At 45.3% G+C, this 26,259-nt stretch overlaps 1 protein-coding gene across 2 annotated transcripts in view; it reads right to left on the reverse strand.

Moving 5' to 3' along the window:
- The window catches only part of 5-HT2A (5-hydroxytryptamine receptor 2A), a 533,377-nt gene that overhangs the window by 434,684 nt on the left and 72,434 nt on the right, over positions 1–26,259 (reverse strand). Inside the window, exon 3 of one of the 2 annotated variants that reach the window (XM_071660371.1) lies at positions 19,238–19,315. The exons of the other annotated variant lie outside the window; for it this stretch is intronic. The gene's annotated coding sequence lies outside the window, so the exon portion shown is untranslated. The remainder of the gene's footprint in view (positions 1–19,237; positions 19,316–26,259) is intronic. 2 annotated transcript variants of the gene reach the window in all.

The following is a 26,259-nucleotide window of genomic DNA, read 5'->3' on the forward strand; positions in this document are numbered from 1 at the left end:
CGACGCTTGATAAAGACTCACAACATGACTGTACCAGGAACTCTTTTCTTCGCTGGTTACAATGTAAGATGCAGGTGGCAATAAAGGAGAAATGATGTTCTATGCAAGAACCAAAAATACACTACAAACATGCATAAAACAACTCAATAAAACCCTAATAAGATTATTCTCTTTCAAGAAGAAGCTGAAACATAATTGAAGCAACACACACACAAAAAAATCACAAGACATTCTCTCCCAAAAAAAACCGCTAGACATGAGACAGAAATCGACATCTTATACACACGAAAGATCCTGACATCAAAGAAGCCAAGAATCTCTTTGCACAAGCCCGCTACTTACAAGAATTACACTTACATCCCCTCAAACCGCTCTGAAACTCACTCTTCAACGCTAATTTAATTCGCTTTAATAGCCAGCGCATTAAAGCGAACTCAAAAGCGACGCTTTTCTTTCTGAATGCGAGCGGCGAGTCAACACGGTCCAAGTCTTGGGTACATCTGATTAACTTTCCCGCCGAGATGAGTTTGAGATTACTCGTCTCCTCCAAATAATTTGGCTCATTTCATCTTATATCACTGCGTTTTCTGTTGATATAATGAACTGATCATCTAATCATTTCTCTGTTTTCTTTACTCTTTGATAGATAGTCTTCTTCATATGTCTTCCTCACAGTGATTATAGGGAAGTTGTCGAAGCTAAGATGATTCACTTCTTTTTCCCCGCTTCGTCTTTAGGATCACGTACTATTCCCTTTATCAATTTAAACTACCACAGTCGTCGCTCCAGACAGTTGTCTGCACAAGGGAGGGAGTAAATGCTGCCTATCCTCCTTCTGAAGATGACAATCTGTTCTGAATCTTAAAGGATTTTATAAGTGCAACAACCAAGTTGGGTTGACGTGAGCATCACTACAGACAGATCAAGCTGATGCTCGCCTCTTCGAATGACCACAGATGACACGTCGTAAGAGATCGAGTACCATCAGAAGGCCTGAGTACTATCATCACTATCAGGTAATGACTTGCCTCTCAGACCAGGTATATCTACTGGTAGGAATTTCATTCCATATCATAAGAATATTACTAGGAACTTCCCTGGTTTAGTAACTAAGGAATAGCCCGGTTCTCAGGAGAGGCAAACGAGTCAGGTGGTGTTCGAAAGACACAGGTGTTCTGTAAAGTGTTCGAAATCATGTGATGATATGTAACCAGTAGTCAAGGTGTTTCCAGGAATAGAGACTTTTCAGAATGTGGTCACCAAACACGAAAGCTAAGTTACAGTGACACTTTAAAGGACATGCATTTGCACACCATGGAGGAGAGAAAAGTATAGAGCGATTTGATAACTGCCATCAAGTTTCTAAACCAGGTTTACGATGTCGAAAATTAATTCTTCTTCATGAGAGCCGAAGACACTGTAACCAAAAGTTATAACAAGAAAATAAGCATTAAACTTATAAGAAGAGATGTGAAGAAGTACTTTTTTCAAAATCAAAGTAGCAGATGAATGGGATAAACTAAGAGTTGAAATTCAAATGGTCAGAGTGTAGAAAAGTTCAAAAACGTTGTATAACTGTAGAGAAGCTTCAGGATATACAGGGTCCCACGAGTGTAGAACTCTCTCAGTACTGTATAAATGGTTAATCACAAATAGGTTTTTACACACACACACACACACACACACACACACACACCAAAGCAATTGTTGTCAGTCCGGTTCCATGCGGAAGAATCGCTTTCGCATTGTACAAAATGACTAGATATACACAGTCGGCGTTGTTTCAGGGGATGTGTTTTCACTTCTGGAGAGAACTGGTTTAAAAGTGCCTCGTACAATCGAGCAAACTTTCATAAAAAAAAAGAGGTAGTGTGATAGGGCTACTTCTTTTTATAGATGAAAATCTCTCTGATCCTTAGCCAAAAGAATCTCCATCAACGTTTCTAATTCAAACTTTTTTTTCCTCCTCTTTTCCGACCTGATCAATCTACTGCTAACTCTCCAACTGATACGAAACCTCAACTTTCCGGTGCCTTCGTCTCCTCCAAGACTCGCTCTGGATGGTTCCGTATCGAGTCTCCTCTCCCCCACTCAGCCAGTCCCTCTCAATGTACCTATGCCCTCTACCATGTGTCCCTCACACAGGTCATCCAAGTGCTCCTTCTGTTACAAGGGGGCGAAGTGTACGGTCCGGATGGCATAACCTCCCATAGTCCCCAAAAGGAGTACCGTGTCGCCGAACTAGCTCCGACGACCTTCGCTCTCCAATTTGGTCTCTGTCTTCAAACCAAATCTTTACCTTCCTCGTCAGAAGGATGCCTCGATGTAGCCCAGTCCTGAAAAAAGAAGATCGTTCTCACCCCATCGTTCTCACTGCTCTTATACCCAAAGTTTTCGAAGGTCCCCCCCCCCCCCCCCCCTTGACTCTCGTTTTCTCAAACACTAAGAACCCCAAACATTTCCCTTCTTCCCGATCACCAAGCCAGGTCAACTAATGATATTCATTTCTATGGCTCCTCTCTGGTCCTCCTTTTATAGGGATTTTGGTAATAATTTTTCTTCAATTCGTGACCCTCGATATCTCTAAGACATTGGATAGGTATTGGCATAAGTCTTTGGTTACTGGACTTCTTTCCCTCGTCCCTTTTGTTCCTGCTTCCGTCTGTCCTCTGGTGCATATCTTCCTCTCCACTCAGTCCATAGATGTAGTCGTTCATGGAGCGATTTCTCCCTCTTATGCTATATGAGTGGAGTCCCTCAGGCTTCTGTGCTGTCGCCTGTTCTCTACTCCTCCTCCCTCTAATGATTGTCTTTATCAGCTTGTAATTAGATTCACCCTTACGCTAACGATTCCATCACCCCCACATACTCCAACTCATCTTTCCTCCTCTCTTCATCCTGATATTCACACTTAATCTTGAGTTCAATACATCTCTCTTATCATGACTTGCGCAGCGTCCACACACACACACACACACACACACACACACACACACACACACACACACACACACACACACACACACACGTATATATATATATATATATATATATATATATATATATATATATATATATATATATATATATATACCAGAGGGAACCCAAAGGTGGTTACTCCGCCTTCTGCCCCTAACACATCCTCTTCAATCACTCTAGCCAGAAAACTGCGACTATATTTTCGTATCGTAGTCATCATCAGATGAAGATCCTCACAAATCCCTTTCTTAACACACTCGTACACTTTCTGGAAAATAAAAACTGGAAAAGAAAAATAGTAAAACCTTTTTTTTTTTTCCCCGGTGACGTATATACACGAAGCTTAACTACACGAGAGAGAGACCCCGAGACATATCTGTCATCCAGCGTCCTTAGTTTCGTAGGACACGGAGAGAGAGAGAGAGAGAGAGAGAGAGAGAGAGAGAGAGAGAGAGAGAGAGAGAGAGAGAGAGAGAGAGAGAGAGTTTTCTAAAGATTCCTTCAAACTCTTTTTTTTTCCCCCTCCTCCTCCTTTTGTGCGTGAACGCACCTCACTTTGTCCATCCGCTCCGCTCTACGGCCCAAGGTTATTCCTCCCCTTCCGCCCCCTTTTTTTTGTGTGTGTGACCCTGAATGACGATTTCGCCAGTCCATATGGGCTGAAAGCGGAAGGGGCCATACTCGCGCGCCCCCCCCGGAGCCGTATGGGCTGCTAGCTATTAACCAGCTCCGAGGTTTATGTGACATCCCCGTACGATCCCTCCCTCCTTCCCTCTCCTCCAGTTCCTGAAAAAAAAAAAAAAAGTAAATAGAAATAAAGATGCTGAAGGCAGATTCCGTTTCAATGGCCCGCCACAAACAATAGCAAAACAAAGGCCAGCTTCCGGTAGCAATGGGACTCGTTCCTCCTGCCAATTCCCAGGAGAGAGGGAGTGAGACAGGGAGGGAGGAGGGTGGTGAGGGAGGAAGGGAACCCCTCGATCAGTTACCCGTTCTGAAAGGGAGTGATGCCCTGCCGCTATAGCTAAGGATTTAGGGAGAGACGGGGAGAGAGGAGGAAGAAAAAGGAGAGATGAACTCCGACAAGAGTGAAAAAAAAAATGCCTTTAGTGCTACGTAGATGAGCTTCGTGGGTAGAGAATTATTTGGCAGGCGAGACATTCGCTTGGATAGTAGAAACGTCTTCATCCCATCATTTTGTGTGTGTGTGTGTGTGTGTGTGTGTGTGTGTGTGTGTGTGTGTGTGTGTGTGTGTGTGTGTCTTACGGGGAAAGAGTTTTACATTCGTGTTGCCCCGTCTCTTAACCTTGTGTAAATATACCATGTGTTTTCTCCTAAATACTAAGTACACACACACACACACACACACACACACACACACACACACACACACACACACACACACACACACAAACACACACACACACACACACACCCTAAGCCGGGAGCCCATCTATGCACAGGGCCTGAGGGGAGGATGAACACCCTGGGCTTGGTGTAGACCGACTTCCAATCCCTGGATTCGAACCCAAGCATGCCTGAGGTGACGTACGGTCAATAACGGTAACTAGTCCATTCATGGAGGCCCGTGTGTGTGTGTGTGTGTGTGTGTGTGTGGAAAAAGGGTATAGGTGGGTCGGGGTAACGTTCGTGTGCAAGCGTCTGAGTATGCGTGTATATATATTTCCATGTACATACAACACGGGTCAGATTCGAACCCTGGGCAGGGTGTCCGGCGACCTCTGCCACACGGAAGGCCCTGCCCAGGGTCCGAAACCGACCGGTGGTCTGTATACATTTGTCTGTCCATCGACATATTTCCGTGTGTGTACGTTTTCGTATGAATGTGTGCGTGTGGACACCAAGAGATCAGGGTTAGATGTCCGTGAGCGCCATCAGCACAGACGTCACTAAACCAGCTACCACAGAGATAACATGTAACCACCACCACCACCTCCACAGCATCACCACCACCACCACTACCACAGCGTCACCACCACCACCACCACCACCACCACCACCACCACCACCACCACCACCACCACAGCGTCACCACCACCACCACCACCACCACAGCGTCACCACCACCACCACCACCACCACCACCACCACAGCGTCACCACCACCACCACCACCACCACCACCACCACCACAGCGTCACCACCACCACCACCACCACCACCACCACCACAGCGTCACCACCACCACCACCACCACCACCACAGCGTCACCACCACCACCACCACCACCACCACCACCACAGCGTCACCACCACCACCACAGCGTCACCACCACCACCACCACCACCACCACCACCACAGCGTCACCACCACCACCACCACCACCACCACAGCGTCACCACCACCACCACCACCACCACCACCACCACAGCGTCACCACCACCACCACCACCACCACCACCACCACCACAGCGTCACCACCACCACCACCACCCACCACCACCACCACAGCGTCACCACCACCACCACCACCACCACCACCACCACAGCGTCACCACCACCACCACCACCACCACCACCACAGCGTCACCACCACCACCACCACCACCACCACCACAGCGTCACCACCACCACCACCACCACCACACCACCACCACCACACTCACCAACCACCACCACCACCACCACCACAGCGTCACCACCACCACCACCACCACCACCACCACCATCTCCACAGCACCGTCACCACCACCACCACCACCACAGCGTCACCACCACCACCACCACAGCGTCACCACCACCACCACCACAGCGTCACCACCACACACCACCACAGCGTCACCACCACCACCACAGCGTCACCACCACCACCACCACAGCGTCACCACCACCACCACAGCGTCACCACCACCACCACAGCGTCACCACCACCACCACCACAGCGTCACCACCACCACCACAGCGTCACCACCACTACCACCACCACAGCGTCACCACCACCACCACAGCGTCACCACCACCACCACAGCGTCACCACCACCACCACCACAGCGTCACCACCACCACCACAGCGTCACCACCACCACCACCACCAGCGTCACCACCACCACCACAGCGTCACCACCACCACCACAGCGTCACCACCACTACCACCACCACAGCGTCACCACCACCACCACAGCGTCACCACCACCACCACAGCGTCACCACCACCACCACCACAGCGTCACCACCACCACCACAGCGTCACCACCACCACCACAGCGTCACCACCACCACCACCACAGCGTCACCACCACCACCACAGCGTCACCACCACTACCACCACCACAGCGTCACCACCACCACCACAGCGCACCACCACCACCACAGCGTCCACCACCACCACCACCACAGCGTCACCACCACCACCACAGCGTCACCACCACCACCACAGCGTCACCACCACTACCACCACCACAGCGTCACCACCACCACCACAGCGTCACCACCACCACCACAGCGTCCACCACCACCACCACCACAGCGTCACCACCACCACCACAGCGTCACCACCACCACCACAGCGTCACCACCACCACCACCACAGCGTCACCACCACCACCACAAGCGTCACCACCACCACCACCACCACAGCGTCACCACCACCACCACAGCGTCACCACCACCACCACAGCGTCACCACCACCACCACCACAGCGTCACCACCACAGCGTCACCACCACAGGATCACCACCACAGCATTACCACCACAGGATCACCACCACAGCGTCAACAGCATCCTCCCAGACCTACCTCACTTGCTGAGAGAGAGAGAGAGAGAGAGAGAGAGAGAGAGAGAGAGAGAGAGAGAGAGAGAGAGAGAGAGAGAGAGTCGACCAGCATTAATATCGGACGCCACGCGCCTGGGGTGGTCACCAAGGAAGATATATATATATATATATATATATATATATATATATATATATATATATATATATATATATATGAAGGTTCTGAATGAATACCGTGGACCAATATGGCTGAATGGGGGTGGCTTCTTCACAGCAGGACACAATACCTAACCAATCCCTCGGTCCTGTGCCCCTCCACCCATACCGAGGCAATATCCCACACACACACCGGAAGATCATCACCCATGTACATCCGCGCCTCACGTGTACGACATGGCGCGCACGATGCGGGGGAGAAAAACACGAGAGGAAAATCCCAAAGAACTGTGTCATAACACTGTCCTACAACGTTACGTTACGTAAGTTAACGTGTAACGCAAGATTTTCCTTTTTTCCCCTAGTGAGAGGATCTCTGATAGGCTGTCCGTACTGAATGAATATTCATACCGTGAGTAGTTGTTTGTTTGTTGTGTTGTTGTTGTGAGCGAGTGATTATATTTTGTGTCTGAGTGGGAGAGACTTTTAATTCGGTCCCCCCCCGTCTTAACTTTGTACATATGTACCATGTCTTCACCAATATATATATATATATATATATATATATATATATATATATATATATATATATATATATATATATATATATATATATATATATATATATATGTGTGTGTGTGTGTGTGTGTGTGTGTGTGTGTGTATACATATATATAACCCACTGTAAGCCAGGTACCATTTTATCGACTACACCCGAGGGGAGGATGAACACCTGCATTGTGTGTGGACAGACTGCCGTACCCATGATTCGAACGCACGCGGGCCCAACGCCGAGCAGATCCGTGCTGTCTGTGTGTGTGTGTGTGTGTGTGTGTGGTGTGTGTGTGTGTGTGTGTTAAACAAGGGTTTGTTCTCTAATCTTAAGTGTATATTGATGCAATAAACAGCGAGCCTGGCGGATAAGCAACGAGACATCCAGGCCCCATCAAAACCCAACGAATCACCTCCACGAGTCTCGCTTGCTACCCCCTCACCCACACACACTCGTTTTCTATATTAGGTTCTCTTTAGTCTACCGGGTCTCTTTTAACTAGCCACCAAGTGCTTCATGAGCCTCGTCTCCTCCTCCTCGTCCTCCTCCTCCTCCTATTGAGGAGACCCAATCTCGCATCATCCAGCCCCGTCCCACCTCCCAACACCACTTCTTTAGAACCCTCCACTTCCTACCTGCCGTTTTCTTTTTATGAACTTCTTGTCCGGTTAACTCGTTTTTCCTCCGGACTTAATCTCGGGAAAATCCATATATAAACGGCTTTCCTCCTCCTCCTCCTCTTCCTCCTCCTTCTTCTCCTCCTCCTCTTCCTCTTCCTCCTCCTCCTCCTCTTCCTCCTCCTTCTTCTCCTCCTCCTCTTCCTCTTCCTCTTCCTCCTCCTCTTCCTCCTCCTTCTTCTCCTCCTCCTCTTCCTCTTCCTCCTCCTCTTCCTCCTCCTCCTCCTCCTCTTCCTCTTCCTCCTCCTCTTCCTCTTCCTCCTCTGCTTCCTCGAGTCTACGGTGTACCAGCAGTGCAGGGTGCTGTCCACCAGTCCCCATCATCACCACCCTCACCATCACTTCCGTCACCATCACCACCGCCATCATCTCGGTCACTATCACCATCGCCATCATCAATACTATCACCCTAACCACCCACCTCCATCATTTCTGTCACTATTACCAATCATTATCGCTTTTGTCTCCATCATCACCACTGTCACCATCACTTCTCTCACCATCACTTTTGTCACCACCATCATCACTGTCACCATCACTTCTCTCACCATCACTTTTGTCACCCCCATCACCACTGTCACCATCACTTCTCTAACCATCACTTTTGTCACCACCATCACCACTGTCACCATCACTTCTCTCACCATCACTTTTGTCACCATCATCACCACTGTCACCATCACTTCTCTCACCATCACTTTTGTCACCACCATCATCACTGTCACCATCACTTCTCTAACCATCACTTTTGTCACCACCATCACCACTGTCACCATCACTTCTCTCACCATCACTTTTGTCACCATCATCACCACTGTCACCATCACTTCTCTCACCATCACTTTTGTCACCACCATCATCACTGTCACCATCACTTCTCTAACCATCACTTTTGTCACCACCATCACCACTGTCACCATCATTTCTCTCACCATCACTACCATCAACCCTATCATCACCATCATTTCTCTCACCATCACCACCATCATCTCCCCTAACGTCACCATCAATTCTCTCACCATCACCACCACATCTGCATTCAGCGTGAGAGCTATCACACTCTTTTCTATCCTTCGAGACACAAAGACAATCGAAAAAAAAAAGGTCTTCAAAATCATTGTATAAACAAATACATCTAAATACACGTACTTCCATGTAATGTTACTAACATGGATAGTGTAACGTAATGGAGCAAAGGCGTATTTCCGCTCCGTTTTCGCCTCTTTAACACCAGCCACCATCTAACCTCCGGCGTATTTCTAAGACTTCAGATCACGAACATTCATCAACGTGTTAATGTGGAAGTTCTCTATAGAGAGACGTCACCATTCACCTCAGCCACTTGGGGGAAGTTCTATTTATCGTACCATTACGTAAAATCGCGTAATTACGACAGGAAAAAAAATATATATATATGCTTCCCAGGTAAAACAAACTGCTGACGTGATTTTCTTAAAAAAAGAAAAAAAAATAGTGTGTGTGAGGAAGATGTGGGGCTGGAGGAAATGACTGAGGAGATTATGGCCCTGGGACGGGGGTAAAAGTGTTAAGGTGGCTGAGAGAAATAGTGGCAATAAATAAGGAAGATAAATATAGGGGGTAAGATAACTGGGAACAGGTCCCAGTCGAGGGAACATGGTGGAAAGGGTGGTTGCTTCTTGGTAAGGATGTAGGACTAACACAGAGACGATATATCTATCTATCTATCTATCTATCTATCTATACATATATATATATATATATATATATATATATATATATATATATATATATATATATATATATATATATATATATATATATACGTAAAAAACAAGAAAATGAATTCATCACCTAATCGAATATTCTTCCCAGAATATTCAGAATGCAAATTCTCTATAAAGTCCATTATCTATTACGCACGTAATTTCCTTAATGACGTAGTGATCATGTGTACCTCTCCACTGACCGGTGGTGCAAACTGCCTTGGATGAAAGAGGATGAAACCGCGTCATCCAGTCGTCGAGTGGGTTGGATGATGAGGTTGGCTGAGGGTTGGAAAAAGGGATTATGGAACCACGACCATTGATGCATTTGGGGTGTGCGTCCCTCACACCCTTATCCAATGCTGGTAACCGAGATGGTCCCTGACACGTTGTTATAACTGTTGTGGTATGTCTTGTGGGTCGAGAGTCTGTTGTAAAAGCCATCAATCATCAACACATGTTAATGGACCTAACTGAACGCCCCCGCCACATCTCTTCCCTTGATTATGAAAGTCTGCGAAAATCGAGACGTGTGTGTGTGTGTGCGAAAATCGAGACGTGTGTGTGTGTGTGTGTTTGTGTGTGTGTGTGTGTGTGTGTGTGTGTGTGTGTGTGTGTGTGTGTGTGTGATAATCGAGACGTGTGTGTGTGTGTGTGTGTGATAATCGAGACGTGTGTGTGTGTGTGAGTGTGTGTGTGTGTGTGTGTGTGTGTGTGTGTGTGTGTGTGTGTGTGTGTGTGTGTGTGTGTGTGTGTGTGTGTGATAATCGAGACGTGTGTGTGTGTGTGTGTGTGTGTGTGTGTGTGTGTGTGATAATCGAGACGTGTGTGTGTGTGTGTGTGTGTGTGTGTGTGTGTGTGTGTGTGTGTGTCGTCCACTATAACCTGCGGAGGAACCTCCACATCCCGGGAGCCAGGCGCAGGCACCAGAGCCCGTGGCGATACACCATCTTTCCTCTCCATTCTGCGATCTCGACAACATCCATTTCCACCGAAGCTGCGACGCTTTTACGATGGTTCTTTATGAAAATCTTCCCCCTGGCGTTGACGTCTTTATTTCTATTGTCCCGCTACCGTCCAGCTGTCTCGGAGGTGAGCTGAGCGGAACAGACTCAAGTTGAGCGGAACAGACCCAAGGTGAGTGAAACAGACCGAAGTTCAGCGGAACAGACCCAAGGTGAGCGGAACAGACTCAAGTTCAGCGGAACAGACCCAAGGTGAGCGAACAGACCCAAGTTCAGCGGAACAGACCCAAGGTGAGTGAAACAGACCCAAGTTCAGCAGAACAGACCCAAGGTGCGCGGAACAGACTTTGAGGTTGAAGTATACGGACATTATACGCTGTCATCACCCTACCTATACCTATATAGCGTACTTTTCCCCTCCCCACTTCTCATCCACTTAGTTTTTAGCCTTTATTTCAGTGGTGTAGCGGTTAGCGTTGCTGTTAGCGACGAATCCACAGGCCGCCATGGGTTGAGTGCATAGGTTCGAGTCCTCGCACCGACAGTCGGTCCACAGTCAACCTGACTCTTCATCTTCACCTTGGGGCTGGTCGACAGATTAGGTATCTGGCTTAGGCTAGGGTGTAGAGAGAGAGAGAGAGAGAGAGAGAGAGAGAGAGAGAGAGAGAGAGAGAGAGAGAGAGAGAGAGAGAGAGAGAGAGAGAGAGAGATGGGTAAGACAGATATATAGATAAGTAGAGAGATAGATAAATAGGAGGTGAGCGTTTTGCGCTAGCCTCGCCCTTTTGGCAAAGTCTGGTCGTCATACACATATCATCATTTTGTCTTACTAACTCTTCTGACGCACTGTCACGACAGCAAGCTCTCTCTCTCTCTCTTCTCTGGAATTCTACTTCTATTTCCTAACATCAATTCACTGACGTGTTCGTCTTTCTAATCTGACAGATGAATTCTGGAGTGGAAATATGTCCATTCTCTTCTAAGCATGCAGATCCATTTCCAGTATTTTGCATCTGGAGGAATAAATCTATGATTCTTGAAGTCCTGTTTAAAATTCTCTGGTATCGACATATTCTCTTTCGTTACCCATCGAAAAGTCTGATTGTCAACATGGTTTATCCATTATTCGTAATTTCGACTAGGATTTTATGTGTGTGTGTGTGTGTCAGAGGAAAATCGGAAATCATGTTTGGAGACGTAACTTCATTTCTTTTTAAATTGCTTCTTCTGCTAATTTGGTCACTTACTTTATCTGGCGAAGCTTTTTAACAATGTTAGAAGAAGGTGGATGGTCGTTGGAAGGAACGCGACCCACAAGAATAATGGCCAGAGGGAGAAAAAGACGAGTGACTGAGGTATATCAGAAAACCTAACTAACTTAGCCCCTGAGATTGTTTTCTTCTATTTTCTTTCTCTTCTCGTTTTCTTTCCCCCTGCCCCCTCCAGCGGAAGTCGATTTTTTCTTCTGTTTTCTTTTTCTTCTCGTTTTCTTTTTTTCTCTCTTTCCTGCGACAGTCCGCTGTGGCTCCGTGTATTAAAGTTACGGAAAGTTTTATAAGGTTCGCTGACCAGCAGAGCCTACGAAGGAAGGTAGGGGATTATTTTCCCCATGAAGAGACGAGTTAGCAAGTCCTTATGTATTGAATCAAATCCAGAACTTCTTTAAGTTAGAGAAAAGAAAGATTATCTAAAACTGTCCAGGTCTTATATAGCTGAGTGAACCTGAGGTGTGAGGGTCGTCTCCGTGACTTAATGAAGCGAAGGCGCAATGGTCGGACCCTTCCAGAAAACTGTTCATTTCCAGATCGAGAAATCATCCTCAGGTTCGAGGACAATGAGGTGCTCTCTCTCTCTCTCTCTCTCTCTCTCTCTCTCTCTCTCTCTCTCTCTCTCTCTCTCTCTCTCTCTCTCTCTCTCTCTCTCTCTCTCATGGGGCAAGCGAGACCTGGACACACAAACGCAGGACAAGAAAAAACTCTCCACAAATCACCAGGCTTCCCCCCCCCCCCCCCCCCACTCACACACACACACACAAGCCCTCGTTCTTTACCCTTTCTCTTTGATTTTTCTTTTCCACCTCGATTTCTTCTCCACTTCGGAGGCGTGGAACTTTCCCATTTATCCTCTTGTCACACGTAAGGAGACGCAGGGCCATGAAGAACTGGGCCCCCTTATCAAGTATGCCTTCCTTCCATTTCACGGATAATGTTGTGCCCTTGTACAAAGAACACAGCCTTAAGGGCAGTTCACAATGCTCCATATACGAATATGAGCGTGAAAAGAATTTCTAGCTACAACGCCAAGTACTGTAGAAGCATGTAGACGAACAGACATGATTTGCAAGCACAGAAACTCCTAGGCCAAAATACAGAATTTAGGTGCACTGAAACCCCTAGCCAAATATACAACCTATTATTTACTTAACAGTTCGCTATCATCTCTTAGATAAAGGCGAGGTGTACGTAACTGGAGAAGCGAGTGATACAAGACACCTGTTGAACTCTAACCCTCGTAAACAACAGCTGTATACACCAGCACATCTAGATTAGAAAAGTATTGACACACCTTACACTAAACAGCTTAGGAAATCAATACTTCTCAGACGGAATGTTTCATTCATTCAACACCTTCACAGATGTAAACATCAAACACGATGGCTTCTACCTCCACCCAGAAAAGAGATGTGTAATCCTACCTATGAAGGTAACTAATACCTGAGCACGAAGCAACACTCACTCAAACCCCACACAATCGTGAGCACAATCTCACATCCTCGAAGCTGAGTAATGAGTGAGTATGGCTCCCGTGTCTGCAGAGGATTCCAAGGCTCCTTAGGGTGGAAAATCAAGAGTAAGATGATTGCGAGAAACGCACGTACAGATGCTCCATAATTATCCCCAAATTTATACATTTACTGGCATCGTTTTCACACCCCTCTCTGTCTGTCTGTCTCTCTCTCTCTCTCTCTCTCTCTCTCTCTCTCTCTCTCTCTCTCTCTCTCTCTCTCTCTCTCTCTTTCTCTCTCTCTCTCTCTCTCTGATAAACTCCCCTCTGGTATGAAGATAGTTTGAAGGATAAATACTTCGAGTAATGGTTATTGAAGACCATTATACCACCGACTAACATGTAGTCAGAATCGAATTATTTTGACAACCAGCAATAGTTTGTATTTCCACTCACTTATACTGTGTATTTTCAGACGAGTGGCTACCTGAATTCAATAAACGCTTCATTACCATAATTATCATCATTATTTTTATTATATAGTTCCATTACACCGACCTTTCCCGCACCGATAATTGAGGAAATAAACCTTGAGCCTCCGCCCCGTGGCTTTACTGGTCAGCGTTACTGACCATGAGTGGGCACATGCCCACATGGCGTCGGACCCACATGGGGTCGAATCTCTGGGCGTGGCGCTCGGCCCATACTCAGTCCAGGTATTCTTTTATGGACTGCACCTCACAGTTCTCATGGGCTATACAGCTCACAGATCCTCGGCTCTGGAAGTACTTTAAATTCAACTTCATTTTCTTTATATTCTCGCCGTTTTATTCCGTTGCGCTCAAGAAGTCTTCAGACACTGGTAGTTTCCTTTCATTTCAGGCAGATTACATTGGCTTTCCGTTCACTTTAGGCAGATTACATTAGCTTTCCGTTCATTTCAGGCAGATTACACTGGCTTTCCGTTCACTTTAGGCAGATTACACTGGCTTTCCTCACTTCAGGCAGATTACACTGCCTTTCCGTTCACTTTAGGCAGATTACATTAGCTTTCCGTTCACTTCAGGCAGATTACATTAGCTTTCCGTTCACTTTAGGCAGATTACATTGGCTTTCCTCACTTCAGGCAAACTACCTTGGCTCTACGAGCTAAGCTTCGAGTTCTTTCCTCAGCGAAGTTATACACGATTACATTTCCCTCTAACATCTCCTCCACTCTCACTTCCTCATTTTTCTTTTTTTTTCAGTCACTGAAATGTTCTCAAGTTTCCCCTTGGGGCGTCTCCTCCAGGGTTTATCGCGAGGTGAGATAAATATCTCGTGTGTGAGATTGGCGAGAAAGATCAACCAAATCTCCCGTGCTCTTAGATTATCTCCTTTTCTCCTCTATTGCATCCAGTAGCGTGGATACCAGCATGGGCCCACCGCCCAATTTCATCCTTCGCCAGGTCCGTTCCATTGATTTCCTTTGACGAAACGCACACACACACACACACACATACACCTTCCTCGGGTCTCCACTTGCGATCATTTCCAGTCTCTACCTCCTCCCTCGAAACCCAAGCACCACCCACGTCCTCAGCCCACACTAGGCACTTGCTTCACAGTCAGTATGTATTGAGTCAGTGTTAAGAAAACAGAATGAGGTCTCACATTATTCAAAATCTAAATCAATTCACGTTTTGATCGCCAGTCTCCATCCTCTCATTCTTCTAAACCTGAACCAATATTCGGTTAGTAAAGGACGCTCATACTATAACAAATATATCTGACTGTATTGTACTTTCTATAACTCGCTGGTTAACACCTTAATTCTACTGCTTTGTTACTCCTTACCTAACCAGGTACAAAGAAAGAATTCATTCACGTCAACTGCCAAATACCGGAATATCAACATTATCTTCTCTGTGTACGACTACATTAAACTGTTTATCCAAGGCCTAGCCCCAGGGCCAAGTGTCTTGGCTCATCGCCTTGTTATACCATCAAAGACTATACGCTGAGGGTCTGTACTACCAGTGCATATGACTATCGACTCAAAACTCCGAGACATTTAGAACTGTATCCTCGTGCTATCAAAGCCTTACATATCAACCAGACTTACATCCTACTAAATTCATGTTCAGTGATGTCATGTTTTATGTAATTATCCCAAGATCCCTTTTCCCAGGGCTACTGCAGCAGTCCAAAGTTGAGCTACAGTCAGTAATAGGGACAGGATGAACTATTTTAAAGTGGGTTCCTTTGACCAGAGTGACCTGTGCTCTATTTAGTCAGCCCAAGATGATACAGCCTCGCAAAAAAAAAAAAAGTGACTTTTCACTCGCGGTGTAAAAGCGACCAGGCAGAGTCCGGTAACATCAAGTATTGTAATACGATTCACAATACAGAATTCTAAACAAACACATATTCGGGAATCATCAGGGAAAACCTTGCCTTTGCAGATCGTAAAGGAAATTACTACATAAAGATTACGACAGATATTTCTTCTTACTGACATATCATTACAGTGTTTACGCCTCTAGCACCCCCAACTGGTCGAGTCATCTTGAAATACACAAAGCCACTCTCCCTGAGCAGAATCTAAGCATACTCTGAGAGCCACAGGGGCGGATAACGAGCCAGGAATTTATGGTTCAACAACTTCTATTCAAAAATCTCGTGTAACATGAAGTCTAAAAGGCATACGTTTTGCCATTACGTTCAGCCAGCTGTACTTGTGCTTCCTAACCTCGCTCACACATGATGGTGACCAGGTACAGATGCCTACCCCAGTCGTATCTGCTGACTTCACAATTGTGGCCACGACGCTGGAAAACCTGTTAGTATCAACACACCGATTTTTCATTCCATAGTTGTTTGCCGTTTCCCGCGTCGGCGAGGAAGCGCCAGGAACAGAAGAAGAAGAAGAAGAAGAAGAAGAAGAAGAAGAAGAAGAAGAAGATCAAGAACGGCCGCAGTCATTTAACTGACATCATGTCGCCCCCTGTATACCACATCGTTCCAGTTCACTCTATCCCATGTCCGCCTTTTAGGATCATTCAAAATCTTTTCACTTCATCGTTCCATCTTCAGTATGGCCTACCCAAATCTCCTCGTCCCCTCCACATAAAAAGAAGGACGCCTGTTCGGTCCCTGAAATTACCATCTAACTGTAACAATACTGGTGTTCTCTCTCTCTCTCTCTCTCTCTCTCTCTCTCTCTCTCTCTCTCTCTCTCTCTCTCTCTCTCTCTCTCTCCACTTCTAAGTCGAGGCGTCCCGACGCCCTTCAAAGCCCCCTTTTATTGCTGCAATATGGCTGGAACCACAATGGCGCACGGGTATGTTGTGCTGGCAGATAATATGCCCCATTAACACCAGTGGGCGGGGGAATGTCCCACGGGATTTTGAAGAAGAAGAAGAAACGATCGATGGGACGAGGGAAAGAAAGAGGGGAAGAAAATTGTACACACAAGAAAACGAAAACGCAGGGAAGGTGAATAAGGAACACACACACACACACACACACACACAGAGCGAGCGAGGCGAGGTAAGTTAGCGCTGCAGGCGCCGTGGTTGTTTGTTTGTATTTAATTTGTTTGTTGGTGGGGATGTGTCACATATGTGGGACGACACGGTGCCCTTTGCCTTCTGGCGGCCCGGGTGGAGCTCTCTGCTCCAATGCCACCTTGTTAACAAGACTTAGAAGAAAAAGACAACAACACTCAGGGCCCAGCTGCTAATTTAGAAAATGACACACAGACCAGGATGATGGCGCTGTGTATAGCACTGCGCCACACTGCGCCCAAGCCATCGGCAGGCCGAGGTAAACTACCAACCACTCCTAAGCCGTCCTAAGCTTCCCAACATTTGCGCTCTCTCGCTTGCTGTCCAGTTCGCATGTAACTCACAGGACACTTCACGTTCTACTTCCTCTCCTTACTGGCAGGTAATTGGTTCCACGCGCTGCACGGACCCTCTGGTCTTCCTAGCTGCCCTGCTGGACTGGTGTGCGAGTGTGTGTGTGTGTGTGTGTGTAGCGTATGCGTAACTAAGGTGGCTTCGATCAGGGCATTCAACCCTGATATCAGAAGGGCACTATATTATCTACTAGCGACATAACCTGTCAAAAATCGAGGGAACGTTGTATGTTTGTATGAATAATGTAAAATGTTATATACGCACTGAGACTGTCCCATGTAGCACTTGTTTCGGGCCAGCCACGTCGCGCCATCCACCGGCCTTGCTGTGTGTCCGGGAACACCAAGCCGCCGGAGGCGATATTGCAAACGCCGTAGCACCTCATTATGGAGGGCTTCAACAGCTCTGCGTGTTGCCTGTGAGGTGTCTGTCCATCGCGACTGGCACGAACGAGGACATTAGGTGGCCGACTGTGTTAGCTGAAGTGCCACAGTGTGTGTGTGGGTGTATGTGTGGCGTGTTCCACGAGTCGAGTAATGAGACAGTGAACCTTAGATCAGGTTTGGCAACGTTGGGTGTGTGGTTCAAACCTGACGGACCGACCAACAGCCAGGCAGGCATGCCAACCACCCTCCCTCACCAGCATCAGGAGCTGGTCGAATCCTTACAGAAGGCATCGGACCCATTACGCACCGGTACTTATTTTACCCAGCGTACATATAAATATAGACATATATATATATATATATATATATATATATATATATATATATATATATATATATATATATATATATATATATATATATATATATATATATATATATATGAAATCCCTGAAGCTTTGGAGGAAAGAATAAAACCAAGGTGTCTTCTTCATGATGAGGAGGACGACTGAGGAGATCCGGGTACATGTGAATCTTCCCTTCCTGAATATCGTTGTTTACATCGCGGGATCTTTTATGGTAGACCCTCGTAAATGCACCTGTGCCACCCATACGTTTACTACACTGTCAACGAGGGAAACTCTACAGCGATATTAAAGTTTTATGTTTTACTCTCCTTCTTCCTGGAGGATTACATCCCTGAATAAGCTCATAAAATCTCGGGCTTTTTTGTATTTTTTACATTTTAATGTTGTATATGTTATGCAAATCTACGCTATACCCCCTCCTCCTCCTCCTCCTCCTCCGACACCGTCGCCACCTTTCGAACGCAGAGGAGCTTGTCTTCGGCGTCCCAAAGTTGGGACAACTCTTGTCCACAGATTCAGATGATGGAGAACCTTAGTTTTTAAAGATGGACAACGCATGTTCCCCATGATAAAGACACAGAACAGTAGCACACAATGAAAACGAAGAAGAAGAAGAAGAAGAAGAAGAAGAAGAAGAAGAAGAAGAAGAAGAAAACGTATCTTAGAAATGATCATGTAGTGTACAGAAAGCAACATGCTTACCTCCCCTGCTCCACACGAATTTAAAAAAAACGTGCTTCCTCCAGGAAAAAAAAAAAAAGATGCTTTAGCAGACAAGAAGACTTACCCAAAGCGAAGGTATTGCTATACGTATCTACACATACATCCAAGCTGGTGGAATCTATCCCTTTATTGGACCAGCCCTCAAAAGGCAACGACGAACAATTTAACTGACTGAACTGCACAGCTTGATGGGGAGAGAGAGAGAGAGAGAGAGAGAGAGAGAGAGAGAGAGAGAGAGAGAGAGAGAGAGAGAGAGAGAGAGAGAGAGAAATAGCATCTCACACTACACGTAAATGATAACTAAAAAAAGATCTATTAAGCTTTACCTTACTCGTGTGTTGTGTTGCGACCTCCACGAACAGGCACTTGTACTCTAATGGGTTACACATCTGACGTCATCTTACCTAAAGGTAGAAGGAGGGGAAAAAAATCAGCCTCATAGGCCAGTAACATCTCATTTAACAAAATGGTACAAAGTCTTGCAAAAGTTATTATACACAAAGCACCAAGGCTATGAATTACCTTACCTCATGAAGCTCATGGTTAAAGGTCTATTTGCAGCAGCTCTTGAGTGATGTTTCCAAACAATGGATAAATTCATCGGTAAAGTCCAAGGTCTATGTGATAGGTAAAATAATATAAAGGTCACTGTGTCATGATAACATATGAATGATAATCGCTCGCTGGTTACCGAGGCAATGTAAACAAAAAAGAATGGCTTAAGACATGTGTCACAATGACATGGCCTTGAGGTACTGGAAATTCGAACTTCTGTAAATCTTATTTTGTCATAGGGAAGTATTCAGTCTAGTGTATAGAGGAATGCATTACCTCTTAGCAAGGCATAGCCACAAAATTCCTACAACTTAAGTTTTGGTAGTTGAGGAAATTTAAGTCAATAGACGTGGATCAGATGACAGCGAGCTGGTCTCTCATACATAATCATTTACTGACCTCGGCATGAAAGAAACCTTTACCTTCCACACAAAGCGAAATGATGCACTTACAGGCTGTATCGTCTGCAGTTGCCCTGCAAACCCATGTTCAACTCAACTCACAACAGTAAACCCCGAAGTTCGACTGAGCATCAATTGCGGCCATTTTCTATCTACATTTCAGACATTTCTGTCCGACCTTCCGTAGCTGATCACCTAACGGGTCTGTGTAACTTGCATGATGGTCCAGTTTCATCAAGACGGACGCCCAGCAAAAGACATGATCATGACAAAGAAATGGCAAAAATCAGAGAAGAAATTGCTGTGGTACCGACAGCCTAAGAGTCTCGCCAGAGCAAAGAACATGGAAGGCTGATAGCAATGTGAAATAACTGTAATGGATGTCAGATTAAACATTTTTTTTTCCTTTTTCATGTTGGAGGCTCCAGTTACGGGCCTTAACTCCCATATGGTCCGTGGAAGCTGATGGTTGCACAGAAACCTTTACAAAAAACCTCAAAAAGATTCATATGAAATACCAGATGGTACAAAATGGTGCCTCACACCTTCTGAAGTTATTGACAGGTGAGGATTTCTCAAAGACGTTCACAGATCTATTGGTTCGCTATTAGTCTCCTGTGAACACCCACCCGGTCTTCGCAGATGATTGGTTCCGCTGAAGAAGGTTTTGGCAAAATCCTTTAAGATTCTGATGATCAAAGTCCAAATGGCTCAAATGATAAACGATGCCAATATGTCTTCTCTTTGAACAAGAACTTCCCTTAATCTTCAAGTCAGTGAGGTAAGAATGCCAGAATTCACTTTGCGACCGAAGGACTACGTCAGAATGCCATAGAGACGTGCTAAGAACACTTATGTTCATGACGGAAGAAGTTCTGTCCCCTTGCACCCAAAAGGCTCATTCCGGCCACCAAATACCGCAGCTCCTCGCCTATGTAAGATAATGCAATACATCATTTGAAAAAAAAAAAAAAACTACTGAGTGTAATGACTGGGAAGTCCCTAAAGAAACGAGAACCATGGAATCATTTTCCGAACGTCCACGTTTCTGTCGTATCTTGTCTCTCCTAAGCCAAATTTCACAAGGGGAGAAAAAAAAATAAAGTACTTTCAGTGGTCATGTACGCAGTAGTAAACCCATGAACACTTCACCGACAAAAGTTGCTCGAAAGAAGGAAGAAACCTCACGGCTGGGTTCATATCGCTCCTTTTATTTCACCTAAGCTTAAATCACAGTAAAGCCACTGCTTCGACAAAGTTAATTCCGGTCTCAGAATTTCTTTTGGCACCGTGTCAGCAATCTTTTTCCTCGTCAAATAAACGGAGTCGATATCACACCTTCCTTTCCTTCTTTCTCAAGAATTCCCACACGACAATGTTAATGGGCATTTATTTCTTCAAACAGGGCGGCGTTGAGTGAGGCAAGATCGCGAGAGACGTTTAGATAAAGCATTTTGGTAGTGCCCAGAATTCTATCGCGAATTCTTAAGGCACACTTAGGAATGAAAAAGAAAACGAAAGTAAAGGAAAGGAATGAAAATGAAAACGATATGTGGTAGTACACAATATTTCGAGGTGACCAGTAACGAAAATGGGAGAAGGATGTTCTTAAGCTAAAGATGGATACGGGAGCCAAAGGGACAAATTCAAATAAGTGCACCAGACATCCCAAAATTCACGCACATATGCATTACATACGAATGTATACATGTATATGTATAGAGACACATACGTATGTATGTATGCAAGCAGAAATACCGCAAGCCAAAAAAAAGGCATCTTGGACACGCCTCTCATCTTGTCGACGAATGGAGCTGCAGGGTCGGTGGGAGCCTGACCACTACCTCTCACAGCTGCGGGAGATCCCATGAAAGAAGCCCCTGGGTGGAAATTATAATAGTGATAGCGGCGATTACAAAATTGCATACCTGCCGTTTTCTAACATATGCTCGTTTCTTTCGTGAGCAAGACCAGTCGATTTACAGCGTTTAACAACACAGTTTAAAGACTTCTTCAACAACGTCCATGACTCATATGATAAATTAGGTGTATCTTCTTATTAACTCTGCCCGAAGTCTTATCTATGGTAATTTGAATATTATGAAGGATCAGGCCATTTCTCGTTTTGAATTTATCAAGTTTCCTTTTCTTTTCAATATATATTAGTGAAGGTCTATACAAATTTGATAATTTCATTGTTGATAAAATTTGTAAACAATTCACCTTCTTGTCCACATAATAAGTTTATGATACTCTCGTTGTCTGTCTTGGACAATCACTTGTTTACCAAATGGCGTCCTAGCTACGTCTCTTCGTTGTATATCAATTGACTGTTATATTTCTTTCTTGTATCTCCCCTGATGATGTGATTATTATACGAAAGTGCACTTGGGAACTTATCATGTTTCATTTTCCACGTGGAATCATAGGAATATATATATATATATATATATATATATATATATATATATATATATATATATATATATATATATATATATATATATATATATATATATTATTTATTTCATTATACTTAATCGCCGTCTTTCGCGTTACCGAGGTAGCGCAAGGAAACACAAAAGAATGGCCCAACCCACCCACATACACATGTACATATATAAACGCCCACACGCGCACAAATACATACATATACATTTCAACGTATACATACATATACATACATAGACATATATACACATATACATATTCATACTTCCTGCCTTCATCCATGCTCGCCGCCACCCCACCACACATAAAATAGCATATATATATATATATATATATATATATATATATATATATATATATATATATATAGGGGATAGGGGATAGGGGATTAAGAATACTTCCCACGTATTCCCTGCGTGTCGTAGAAGGCGACTAAAAGGGGAGGGAGCGGGGGGCTGGAAATCCTCCCCTCTCGTTTTTTTTTTTAATTTTCCAAAAGAAGGAACAGAGGGGGCCAGGTGAGGATATTCCGACAAAGGCCCAGTCCTCTGTTCTTAACGCTACCTCGCTAATGCGGGAAATGGCGAATAGTTTGGAAAATATATATATATATATATATATATATATATATATATATATATGCGAGCAACATTCATGCTAGGACAGACCTATCCCAGAGAAGCCGTCCAGCCCACACGGCTTATAAATCCATCTGCGGGAAAGAGAGAGATGGCTGAACAGCAAGGGCTTCTTGCCCTGAGCACTGCAATTCCAGCACACGGGGCGCTGGGCGATACGACCTCACCAAGAGATCCTCTTCGGTCGCAGGCCGAATGTCCACCATAAAGCAAAAAGCGAAATCCTCATTGCGATTGATGGATCTCTCTGCCACGCGTCCTGACGACTGCGCCATATCCAGAGCTGAGGAAGAATGAATGGCAGGCGGCTGGTGTGTGGCGTGACACAGGAGGACGCTCCTCTTGCCCTCCGTCTGGGAGAGGTCTGTCGCCACTGAAGTGGACTTACGGTCAAAGAGCTGGGCGAAGGGTCAGAGAGAGAGAGAGATTTATGGAGGAGCCTCCAGTCACGCGAGGTGGATCAGTAGTAATCTCTTTGGCTCAGAGATACTCCCGCTCTCTCACTCACTAACTCTCTCTCTCTCTCTCTCTCTCTCTCTCTCTCTCTCTCTCTCTCTCTCTCTCTCTCTCTCTCTCTCTCTCTTGACCTGACCCCCTGGGTAGGTTAGGTATCACTGAAGCGGGTCGACGAGACGCACGAATGATGATGATGCTACGTCGTCGCACCCAATGGCATCTGTGCCGCCCCACCAGCCAGCGCCTTAGGACCCCACCTCCCCAGCGAGCCAGTGTGGAAATGCAGTTTGCATAATTGATTCCTGTCCTGCTCCGGTGAGGGGAGGATATTCAGGAACTCCACGACCTATGAATTAATATCTAGCGCTAATGTCATTCCAACTGTATCAAATGTCTATTTCCAGATAGATTCTAATTTAAGATTTCTGTTGGCGAGATGAGGGGAATACTCAGACGTGGTGAGAAGCAGGAGGAGGGAAAAAATTTTGTTTCGTTCTGATAGCCTCCTATTCTCATCATCTTCGAGACTATGGGCCTTCCCCACACAACCATAGATCGCTATTTCCCACGATGAGCGAGGTAGCGTAAGGAACAGATGACTGAGCCATTGGAGGGGAAAAAAAATCCTCACTTGGCCTTTTACAACAGCACAGTAAGTGCCACATACTCTGCTACCCCATTAAAGAATTTCAGGGAAAGAAGTTCCTCGATCCTCTCTCTCTCTCTCTCTCTCTCTCTCTCTCTCTCTCTCTCTCTCTCTCTCTCTCTCTCTCTCTCTCTCTCCCCCAGCGGGCCGCCACTACCCAGGTCAAAACGCCTTCCACGGTGACTTCCCCTAAATGGATTCAGGAGCAAGTTGACGCTGCGTAAAGTCCTGCCTACATTACACCTCCTCTGGCTCCCGGAGCTCTACTTTCCAGGCCTGAGATCTTTCTGTTTTCACCCTCCCACTTTCCAGGCTGTTCCAGGCCAAGATACAAGATTTTTTCTTTCCTCACTCCCACGTTCCAGGCCGAGATCTAATCTGTTTTCACCCTCCTAAGTTCCATGCTGTTCCAGGCCAAGCTTTTGTTTTCACCCTCCCACTTTCCAGGCTGTTCCAGGCCGAGATACAAGATTTTTCTTCCCTCACTCCCACGTTCCAGGCCGAGATCTCTCTGTTTTCACCCTCCCACGTACCAGATAGATATTCGGGTAGTTCTCATCCAGAAAAAAAAAAAAAATGAATATTCCTCCATCTCCGAAGACTCTGGAAAACTTCTTTTTTTTCTCCCCTGAAAAGTTGAATATTCAATGTGATTTACGTTCTCAAAGAGATATTCATATATTCTGATTCCCAGGAGTCGCTGATCACAGAATCGTGTTCCTTGCTGTCTGCAGATATTTCTGGTCACAACTCCTCCTCTGACAAACATTTCTCCCCGTTTTCTTTAGGCCTGAAATAACAGGAAAAGAAAAAAAAAAAAAAAAAAATATATATATATATATATATATATATATATATATATATATATATATATATATATATATATATATATATATATATATACATATACATATACACACACACACACACACACACACACACACACACACACACACACACACTCACACAGAGCAGGGGATACTATGAAATTTCATGCGAAAGTTTATCTTATACAAACACACCATCGACCTTCCTATCTAAAAGAATGCTAATGTTATCCTTCTCTCTCTCCCTCCCCCCCCCCCCTCTCTCTCTCTCTCTCTCTCTCTCTCTCTCTCTCTCTCTCTCTCTCTCTCTCTCTCTCTCCCCTAAGCGAAGACGGACCAGCGTTACCCAGTGGGACGGCATCAGCGTCAATGTGCACCAGGTAACCAACATACATCGCCACAGTTCACAGAGTCGAGTTCGTGAGTGGTAAGAGCTGGTATCTAAGGGCCAGTGTGGTAGAAGTCGCCTCATCCCACGAGGAAAAAAGACTTCCGACGTTCGTCTGTGGATGTGTAAAACCCACTAAAGGATTTAGGCTTTTCTTTGAAAGAGTTTCCAAGATTAACTTCTCCTTAGAGTCGGGAGTAGAAATAGATTGAGGTTTGTCTCGATGGTGGAGACACGGGGGAAACATGTTTACTGCTCGGAGAGGAACTTGCCCAGAAGAAAGAGGAAATTGGTTTTAAAACTCTGAAAAAAAAAAGAAAAGGTTTATCAACACAACATCTGTCCACGTCCGATAACTGGAGGGGAGAGACAGTGGGGGCAATTAGTTTCCATTCACCTCCGAGACGGTGAGCATATTCCACCCCGGACCTTCAACAACAGAAGATATCTGGAACTCTATTGATTGTTAATTGATTATTATTGTTAATTATTGTTAATTATTGTTAATTATTATTGTTAATTAATTATTGTTAATAAGATTTCCAGTTTTAGTTTAGGGTATACCATTAACCCTACAGAAATGTCAGCTATTTGCATCTGCTAGACAGCTGATGCAGGATTCTCTTTTTTATGTTAGCTGAGATGGCACGGGCAACTGAGGCACTAGGGGTGGATGAACAGCTAGGTTGACTGTGGATCGACTGCCGCAACCAGGATTCGAACCTATGCGCTCGACCCTAGGGCGGCCCAGATGAATGCATCATGGTCACTCACGCTAACCGCTACATTTACGGATATTCTGATGCTGAGGTGAAGACGTGAGTATATATAGAGCGTATATAACATTCCTGGCCTAACGCTACTGAAGGTACATTATCGTACTATTACAAATATCTACAAGGTACAATATTCGTAGGAAATTACGGATATTCTTCGTGTTATGACGATATTCCTGTCCAAGGCCATACTTACCGCTGAGGACCATT

The sequence above is a fragment of the Panulirus ornatus genome, chromosome 1, assembly GCF_036320965.1.
Source record: "Panulirus ornatus isolate Po-2019 chromosome 1, ASM3632096v1, whole genome shotgun sequence".
Lineage (NCBI taxonomy): Eukaryota > Metazoa > Arthropoda > Malacostraca > Decapoda > Palinuridae > Panulirus > Panulirus ornatus.